The following is a 10942-nucleotide window of genomic DNA, read 5'->3' on the forward strand; positions in this document are numbered from 1 at the left end:
TAGATCTGCTTAACATCATTGGTTCCATGACTGCTGCACCTGTATTATCTTTGGTCTTTTGTCAATAATAATGCACTATTCAATGCTTGGTACATATCTGATTAGTTATGAGTCACATTACAGGTACATGCCCAAATCACAGCTCGGTGTTTCCAAAAGGATTGTAAAACATAACAGTTAAATGTTATACTGGAGAAAGTTTTTAGTATTGGGTTTAATTACAATTGCTGTACTGTAGTAAAATTAAATGGAATCATTACTGTTATCTGTGGTGATTTAAAGATAGTTCTACTTTGTCTGGGAGGTAGTAGATTTAAAGGATTGTATTACACTGGAATCCAATAAAGATTGATGACCAGTATATCGAATGAGATGAGATCATTAGAAGAACTGCAGGAAACCCATAACGAAGTACCGTGAGGAAAACTTGTGAGAAAACTGATCTACCAAATCTGAATGTTTCTCCAAAGTACTGCAAGGCTTGACCCCAAGCTTCAAAGAAGTAGGAAGACAAGAAAAAATATTAGTTTAGTAAAAGTAGTGGATAAACTGTACTCAATGCTATAGAAACAAAGATAATTAAATTTGTTTGCATTGCAGATTGCATATTAAATGTGTAGCAAGCATCTAATATGGAACTGCATCTGTTACTGAGAATAGAAGAGCTAATAGGCAAGATGAGTGTCGGGTCTGTGTTCAGAAAAAAAAAGTATCTGTTTTCTGTTTATTAACCGATATTCATGATGTTGGACAGTACAATGGCCTAGGGGAAGATCCTTGCCTCACAACTTTGGGTTTAAGCCAGGCTTCTTTTCACTGTTTGGATGGACTTTCCATTGGTAATCCTATCCTTGTTACATCACAAGAATGTGGTTACTGGAAACACTAAACTGTCATTAAACAGAGAGAGAGAGACAGACAGACAGACAGACAGACTGAATGCACTTACCCTTGTAGCCTGGTCATGGAGGAAGATGATTTGAAAAGCACCAGTTTACTTAATAAATGAATACATAAGGATGACCCAGTTTAATATACAAGTATAAATATGCATATAGGCTTGTTATGTGAATAACAGATTATCTTAATTTTTTTCAAGGAATTATGAACAACCCTTTGAAAGATTTAATTGCAGTGGAATATCATGATGATCTGTTAGTCTCTGCAAACTCAAAGTACTACAGACACTGCAAGAATGAGGTCTGAAAGTTTTAGAAAAACATCTAGTTGTAAGCCCAGCAATTCACAGACTGACCACTTGGCATCTGTCCTTTGGCTAGGAAACTAGAAGCAATTAATGTGACCTTCACCCTGTGCATGTTTGCAGGTATTCTTTGGATTTGTAGGCTACTGTAGGGTGTTTGCACCTAAGAAGAGTAAAGTATGCCATCTGTTCCATGGAAATGGAAGCATCAGAACTTAATACATTTAAAAGATGTGAACAATTAAAGTGACACTGTTTGATTTGTGTTTTTTTTTTGCACATGGCAAGGAGCTGTAATTCAGAGAGATATTCAGGTGAAGAACATCCGGTTGCTTATTCTTCTAGAATTCCTTCTACAGCAGATCAAAAAAGCATTCACCAAAAAGCTCTGGATTTGTTTCTGCAAGTAAAAAGGCCCTCAGTACTATTGGGATACAAGCCTTGGGTTGGCAATATACCATAAATGATTAACAGTTTGGTGAGCATAAAGGTCTGCCACTCCCCTTGCCAGCAGCACTTGTTAGGAAATTACTTAAACTTTATCATCTTCCGAGTACCAGCCTGAGCACTGGGCATCCAAGGGACATGTGCATGCTGATAGTCTATCTAGAATTCTGTTATCTGACACTCCATATAAAGTAACAGAAGGAATACTAGAATGTATAACTGTCCTTACAGAAAATCATGTTCAAGAAATTTGAGTAGCCTTGAATGTTTTCTTGAATGACTTGCACTGACAGAGCACTTTCTAGAGTGTTAAGCTCAGGGATGGAAGGTTAGCCTGACAGAGTAGATTATAGACTATATTGTAATAGGTCCATAGAAAATTGCTAGGCTAACGGGTTAAGACCCCTTACAAGCCTAGCCAATATAACCTGATTTTACCCACTATATGGCCCCTAGGGGCAAGAAGATGGCATGGATTTGTGCCTATGCATTGAGTATCTTACAGATTGCACCTGCCCGTAAGAGACATAGGCAGGATTTGAATCATCTTTACATAAAGGTTGTGAATTGTGGGAAAACATAGTTGTTATTCTTTGGAATCTGAGGAAAATTATATAAAGCTGAATACTAGGATTGCAGTGTGGTTAAGAAAAAAATTGCTTAAGCTTTGAACCGTGATGATGGAGGTGTAAGAAAGGCCATAGGGTTAGAAGAGGAAAGTAAGGGTGTGTAAGTAAACTTAACAGTAGATGTTCAAATAATCACTGCTGCAGTAGCTTTAGCTATACGGGTTATATCCTGTCAAGGATATAACAGCCAGTCAGCTTCCAAATCTTCATGGCACCTTCCACGCACACAAACCATTAGTCAGCTCAAGCTGATCAGACTAAAAAGACAGGTTTGGGTGCCAGTCCATTCACAGCTTTCATGCTAACAGAAACAGGGATGCTGAGCAATAAAGGGCAATACTAGGAACAGCAACAAGAAAAAGTCCGTAATTACTAGGAACAGCAACAAGAAAAAGTCCGTAATTACTAGGAACAGCAACAAGAAAAAGTCCGTAATTACTAGGAACAGCAACAAGAAAAGGTCCGTAATTACTAGGAACAGCAACAAGAAAAAGTCCGTAATTACTAGGAACAGCAACAAGAAAAAGTCCGTAATTACTAGGAACAGCAACAAGAAAAAGTCCGTAATTACTAGGAACAGCAACAAGAAAAAGTCCGTAATTACTAGGAACAGCAACAAGAAAAAGTCCGTAATCTGACAAAATCAAGACCAAGAAACAAGGTGAGGGTGGAGGGAGGGAACAGCTACTGCAGCAGTGATCATTCGAACATCTGCTGTTATGGTAAGTTTACTTACAGAACTGCACCATGTTCTTCATATTGATCACTGCTACGGTAGCCTAAGCTATATGGGTAGATTACCATAAGTTATACATTTTGGGAATTGGAAAGAAGACTCCAGTAGCCCCTGGAGAATGGTCCTAACAAAGTCTGATCTAGATCTACAGAAATAATTAGGCTTGTAGTGCCTTGTACATATATGTACAAAGGAGAAAGTTGCTGCTTCTAAAATACGTCTTGAACCCAAACCTTTCCAAAAACCATAGATGAAGCCAAGGTCCTGGAAGAATGTGCTTTGACCCTGCCTGGAATAGTTTTGTTACGGTTAGTATAACAAAAGGCAATAGCCTTAGACTGCCATTTGGAAAAAGTCTGCTTTGACACAGGTTGTCCCTTCTTTTTACTATCACAAGAAATAACAATTGATCTCAATATCTGAAATAATTAGTTCTGTCAAGATAGTGCCTTTGTTGTTTGTTGACATCCAATGTATGACGTATCCTTTCTCCTTCATTTTTAAGTTCAGGAAAAAAAAAAACTGAGTTGGATAGTTTGGCTTACAGTAAACTCGGATAACACTTTAGGCATGAAAAAGGATTAATTTTTATAGAAACTCTATCCCTGTGGAAAATGAGGTAAAGTTGACTCACCATAAGAGAAAGAAACACAGATACCCTTCTTGCTGAGGTTAGAGCAATCAGTAAAACTGTTTTCTATGTTAAGAATTTCAGGTTAGTCAGGTTAGCTAGTTCAACTGGAGCAAATTAAGATCCCAAGGTGGGGTGACCAGTTTTCTAGGATGCCTCTTATGCAAAACCTCTTTCAAAAACATTTTAACATCAGAATACATTGAAAGAGGAGAATCCATAGGCAGACATGCTGAAATGGCCAATAAATGAGCCTTGATGGAGGAGTAAGTAGATACATATGATAGGAACTCTCACAAATATTGTAAAACCAGAGAAAAACAAGTACTGAATGAGTGCCAGTTATGTTGTCTGCAATAACTAGAAAACCTTTTCCATTTGCTAATATATGATTTTCAAGTAGCACGCTTTTTTGCCTCTTTTAGTACCTGTTGCATGTCCTCAGTAAAAATGAGCCTAAAGGGAATTAAGACCCATCATCCATGCAGTCAATTGAAGTTGACTGGGGTCAGAGTGTATTGAACCTCCCGATCTTGTGTGAGTAGATCCAGTCTGTAAGAAAGCTTATAGTAATTGCCCCTGGCAATTTCCAAAAGAAGGGAGAACCAGTGTTGACTGGGCCAGAAGGAAGTCAGTATAATAATCTTGGGGGATTCCTTCTGTATCTTTAGAAGTACTGTAGCTATTAGCAGAATGTGTAGAAAAACATACATGAACGTTTCTGTACAAGGAAGAAAAAAGAAAAGAAAATGCATTTGTCTTCCAGGCCTGCTTGCATGGAGTCCTTTAGCAGAATCTTGCTAGCTGATTGTTCAGAGAGAAGGCCAGTAGGTCTGCTTGAGGAACTCCCCCACAGAACGATCAAATCTTAGGAGACTCCCTGATTTAGTTTCCACTATGAGGGTTTCCCCTTGTCCTGCTCAGCTTGTTTGCCCCAAATTTTGCTATAACAGAATGCAGGATACCTGTAGAATGAGATTGTCCTGTAAAGTTATATCTCAAGCTAACATGGCCAGTATGCAAAGAGGGTATGACCTGATTCCACCTTGCTTGCTGATGTTCCAAATGACTGTGGCATTGTCTGTAACCACTTGAAGAGGTCCTGGGGACTAAAGATGATTCAGAGAGTTGAGTGCCATGATCAGAGCATCCATTTTCTTTATATTTATGTGCTTGTGTCTATCTTTGGTGTTCTATACACCTTGCACTTTTTTCCCTCCTGAAACCGCTCCCCTGGCAAAGTCCAAGGATCTGTGGAGACTGGCTGCCTTGGAACAGAGAGGGAGAAGGTGAGACTTATCTTTAAAAATATTTGCTGTCTCCACCAAGTGACTTTCCTTCTAACAAACCCCAGGACTGGGATTGAAAAAGACAAGGAATGTTGGTGCTGTGACCAAAGAAACTTCAGATTCCATAGTATCTTTCTCATGGGAAACCTTGCCAGAAGTATAATGGGATTTATAGATGCCATGATACCCAAAATACTGACCCATTCCCTTGCAGTCACCAAAGTCTGAGTGGAAAACCTTAGAAATAAAATTAGATGTGGAGTTATTTTTTGCTGTGGAAGAAAAGCTATTTAAATTGAGGTCCCTATCTGACACCCAAGGAACACAAACCTGTGTGAAGGAATGAAAAAAGACCTTTGAATGTTCTCTTGGAATTCCAGCTTGTGTAGCTTACAAGGAGCTATAACTGGAGCTAGACAATTTGTGTGCATCCTTGGTGCAGTGGATATTACATAGGGAAGAGAAGTGATAATGTGATGCAGGCACACAGAGCCTTAAGAAAGACCTGAGGTCTGGATGAATAGGGTATGATGATAAGCATCTGTTAAACCTGAATGAGGAAGAAGAGGTGACAGATTTTGAAGTGACAGCATTTTGAACTTGGGCACCATCACAAACAGGTTTTGGAAAGAAAGAGCCAGAACTGGTCTCCAAGCATTTTCTTTCTTTGGTACTAAAAACATCCTTAAATAAAATGCCTTTCCCACCTGGGAAGGAGAAACTGGTTCTATCAGTCTCTGGAACAGCATGTGATGAAGGACAGATAGAAATAAGAGTTTGCTCTGGTGGATGAGGGATTACCCTCTGGAAAGGAAGAATTTCCTCTCACTGCCATCTGTAACCTCAATGAATGTCTTTCAGAACCCATTTGTCTGAAAGTATCTGTTGCCAAGCAAACGTGGAGATTCATATTCTCTGGAAGAGAAGAGGGTCTGCCGGGGGGGGGGGTCCAAGGTCTCTTAAATAATAATTCTGGTTTGTTGGACTGTTGTTGATTTTGTGGGGATTCCTGAATTTTTTAAGGAACCTCCCTGCCATTTCTTCTTAAATATCTTTTTACTTGCATTTTGTTGAGACTGTTTATTTTATTTTGTTGCCAAAATTGCATGAGGAGTTAGGGAATCCCTTAGAAAATTTGGAAAAGCAGGGGTGAGCAGTTTTAGAGATTCCCTGTATCAATGTACCACTCTCGTCATACATTTTAATTGGCTGTGCAGCAGAGAGGCCAAAAACTAATCTCTATGCAAAGGACAATTTAAATTCTTATTTTTAACATTATCTTGGAGATTCTGAGAACATAGCCAGGCAAATCTCTTCAACTCAGTACCAGTGGTTAAAGCCCTTGAAGAAGTATCAACTGAATGATGCACACACTGTAAACAATGAGTAGTGCTTCCTGCAATAGAAGAAACTAGAATATTTAAAGCAGATTTTTCCCTGCAGGAAGATACTGCAGACAAAACATTCCTCATATTTAACAATTAGTCAGAATAAACCTTAAAATATGAGCTTGACAATGCAAAATTCTGAAAATCAAAGTTGCAGAAGCATAACACTTTTTTTCTCCATACTTTATTAATAATCTTCCCATCCTTATCAGAAAGATTAGAACTGGAATTAACTAAATGTTTAGCAGCAGTAGGATTAACTACAGCTATTGCTATTGGGCTAGGTTTGGGAAGAGGTTTTAAAAACTTACATTATACATCCTATCTGCTTTTTTTAGGGTTAGCTGGCTGACTATAAGGAAAATTGCAGGCAGTAAGACACACACACTGACATATCAGTGGGAGTGGTAAGTACTAGGTAACCTATCTACCACATAAGGCGTGGTTCTGGCCCAGAAATTGTAGTTATTAGCCGTTTGGGCAATTTATCCATCTCTCTCAACTTTGATTTAAAAGTCCGCATTTGCACTTGTTTCCACCCTTTCCTGTAACTAGTCTAGTCCAGATACAGATTTGCTGTATCCAGGACTGTTTGTAAGCACCTGAGCCCCCAAAGCCTTTCTATGTTGGAAGGAAGTCTTCTAGCTTATCAGTGGGAGTGGTAAGCACTAGGTAACCTATCTACCACACAAGGAGTGTTATCTGGCCCAGAATTTGTAGTAATTGGCCGTTTGGGCAATTTTTCCATCTCTCTCAACTTTTTGATTTAAAAGCCGCATTTGCACTTGTTTCTTTCCTGTAACTAGTCTACTTCAGATACAGATTTGTGGTTTTAGCACTTAAATTTGCTTATTCGTGCTCAGCACTTGTTCAGAACTTGTTGTAAGCAATAAATAAGCTACACATTACTACAGCACTTAACCTTCCTCATTACCTAGAGGAAAACAGTTTTTGTACTTACTTTCCTCACTTGCTTAGAGAAAAACAGCTCTTGTACTCACTTTCCTCACTTGTCTAGAGGAAAATAGTTTTTTATTCAGGCATGTTCAAGGGTCAGCTCCCAGTGTTCACTCCTGTCTATCTGATGAATCTGGGCATCTCAGGGCAATGTAGCAATTGCCTCATGTACACAGACAACCCTCTCCTCCTACCACCCAACACTACAACCTGTGAGAGATGCACTTATCTAGCTAAACTGGAGGTAAAGCTCTCTCTCCATCCAAGACTGAACTTGAAAGCCAAGAGGAGAAGGTAAACACTTGCACCACGCCACGCTCATCACATAGTCCCACTAAACCTTCACCACCAAAATACACACATAGAAACACAAAAACATTCGCGGAGGCTCTCAATAATAATATGCTCAAGCAACAGAGACCTTCAAAGCAGAAACACAATCAACTTCCAGCCCCCAACACAACCCAAATGACACACAGCCCACAGACTCAGTATGCCTCTCAACCACAGCCTATAAGGCAAAACAACGTACCCAACACACTAGTCATAGGTGACTCTATAGTCAGGCACACTGATGTCCCACTCACCAGGCTAAACAAGGAGAAGGTTACTGTCAGCTGCCTGTCGGGTGCCAAGATCCACCACATAACCCATGCACTCAGGTCACTCCACAACAAGTACAAATATGACTCTGTCCTTGTCCATGTTGGTGTGAACGACCTGAGACGTACCTCCCTGGACTGCATGAAAAGAGGCATGGAGCAGCTCTCCGATCTTGTAGCCCAGGCAGGTATTACCCTAGACCTGAGTAGCATCCTGCCATCACCCAGAATGCTACTGCAGTACAAGGACAAAATGATTGACTTCAACAATTGGCTAAGCTTCTGGTGTCATTCTAAGGGGATCCAGTATCTGTCTGCCTGGGACGACATGGTCAACAAACCACGATGCTTTTTCAGAGATGGCCTACACCTGTCAGCCCTGGGATTACGGATACTGGTTAAGGCTCTTGCCACCCCCCTATAGTACCTTTTTTAGGCAAGGTTCAAATGACAAATTCATCACCGTAACAGGAACAGGCAAGCAAAAACTTGGGGTAATGCTGCTCAATGCTAGAAGTCTAAATCTCAAAATGCACTCTCTCGAGGCACTCCTTAAAATGGAGAACATCGATATCTGTGCAGTGACTGAGACCTGGTTCAAGGCTCCAGAGTGCACCCCTGCATTACCAGGCTATAACTCATACCACACTTTTCGGCCATCTAACCTGGACTGGAACACCAAAGGTGGAGGTGTGCCCATGTTCATTAAGGATATCCACACCTCCAGGCTAGTTGCTCAGCATGATGCATCCAAGGTTATCCAAGTGCAACTAACTCTGGGCAAAACTGCAATCCAAATTGTAGCTTGCTACATATCCTCCACCATGCCCCAGGATTCCCACTCCTCTTTTCTTGATATACTGTAAAATATTAGGGTTCAACCAAACACCCTAATAATGGGCGATTTCAACTACCCCACCATTAACTGGGAAAACTACTCATGTACCAACTCCTTTACTCAAAGCATTCTGGAATTCATAAATTCCAATGCCCTGAATCAACTTATCCACACCCCCACCAGGGGCAACAATATCCTAGACCTAGTCATTACCAACATGAGTGACTGGTGTTCCACACCTGAAGTCAACAACTCTCATTGGTCATATCCGACCATAAGGTAATCACCCTAGATATCCACATCCCACCCCACCCCCATTAAGGAAACCACAGTAAAAAAATTCTCCAAAGCCAACTTCATGCTTCTTAAGACAGACATGGCAAACTTCGTTACACCCATGCAGATGGACAATACAGTTACAACTGCTGAATCCTGCACAAATGTACTCTATAACCACTTACACGAGTGCATGGATCATGCTATCTCAAACAGAACCAGGATGCTATCCTCCAAAAAAAAGGAAGCCAATGTGGTGGTCCCCTGCCATAAACAAACTCTACAACAGAAAGAAGAAAATGTTGCAAAAGAGAGTAAAATCCCATGAGTGAAGGAGCTCCCTGGTTAGCCTCAGTAAGAAGCTAAGATCCGTTGTAAGATCCTCCAAAGCTAGCTACGGAAACAAAATCACCACTGATTCTAAAGACAACCACAAAGCATTCTATAGCTATTTCAGGAATCTCAACGGCAACACCCAGATCTGCTCTGAGTTACAGCACAACGGCACGAAAATTACAGAACCAACTGATATTGCCAACATCCTGGCAGATAGGTTCAGTGCTAACTTTACCCCCCTCTCTCACCCACTAAAGGACCCATATCTATACAGGAAGAATGCAGATTCCCTGTAATCACAACTATGCAGGTAAAAGCTGCACTCTCCAGAAACACAGCATCCATGGGACCGGACAACATCCCAGGCTGCGTTTTACATGAACTTCAGAACAAACTGGCTCCTCACCTAAGCACCATGTTCAATCATATCCTCACAATAGGCTTTGTGCCCCCTGAATGGCACACAGCAACAGTTATCCCACTCCAAAAAGGGGGAGCCACCACTGATCCTGGGAACTATCGCCCTATTAGCCTGACGAGCTGGGTCTGTAAGGCCATGGAATGTATCATTATGGAACTCATAAACAAAGACATTGGTAACCTCCAAACTCTGGATCCCACCCAGTTCAGGTTTGTGAAAGGCACATCATGCCTCTTGAACCTAATCGACTTCTCTGAGGCAGTTACCAAAGCTGTAGACAAGGGTAAGGTGGTTCACACAGCCTATCTTGACCTCGCCAAGGCATTCGACACCATCCGCCATTCTGGAATTATAACTAAACTCACTAAACTAGGTATAAATCCCTATGTCACAAGATGGGTTGCCAACTGGCTCACTGTCAGAACCCACACTGTAAAAGTTGCAGACTCCAAATCTGACTTCAAACCAGTGACAAGTGGAGTACCACAGGGTTCAGTCCTGGGACCTCTCCTGTTTGGTATCTACTTCTCTGAAATGCAGGCTAACACAGAAGGCCTTTGGCTAAAGAAGTTCACAGATGACTGTAAACTAGGAGCCATAGTCGAGTCCCCAAATGATGTGGACATCCTACAGAATGGCCTCACTGAGACAGATGCCTGGTGTCAGAGCCATGGCTTCAAGCTAAATGCCAAAAAGTGCATTGTCATCTTTGGTAAAAACTCTGTACCCATGAACTACCACATAGGCGGCAGTCTACTTAATTCCGAATGTGTGATGAGACCTGGGGACCCTGGTGGATAGTAATCTCTCCTTTGATAATCACATCACCACAGTAGTCAGGAAATCCTTCTACGTGGCACACCTCATCACAAAAGGGTTCTATCCAGGAAAAAAGAGGTCATTGTTCCCCTCTACTCGACACTCATTAGACCCATTATAAAGTACAACGCCTCTTTTGGAATGTACCTCACGAGACATCTGCAGCAGCTGGAAAGGCCACAGAAGTACCTCACAAAGAGGATTACTGGCCTCAAACAGATGCCCTACACTGACCATCTCAAAAAAACTCCAGCTTTACTCGGTAGTATGTCACCTACTCCGAGGTGATTTCTGCCTAACATATAAAGCTATGTCAAACCCAGAGCTGTTGGACATGCTGCATGTAATGAAATCCCAATCCCGCTGAGC

This window comes from Protopterus annectens, chromosome 14.part0, assembly GCF_019279795.1.
Source record: "Protopterus annectens isolate FY-2018-M chromosome 14.part0, PAN1.0, whole genome shotgun sequence".
Classification (NCBI taxonomy): Eukaryota; Metazoa; Chordata; order Ceratodontiformes; family Protopteridae; genus Protopterus; species Protopterus annectens.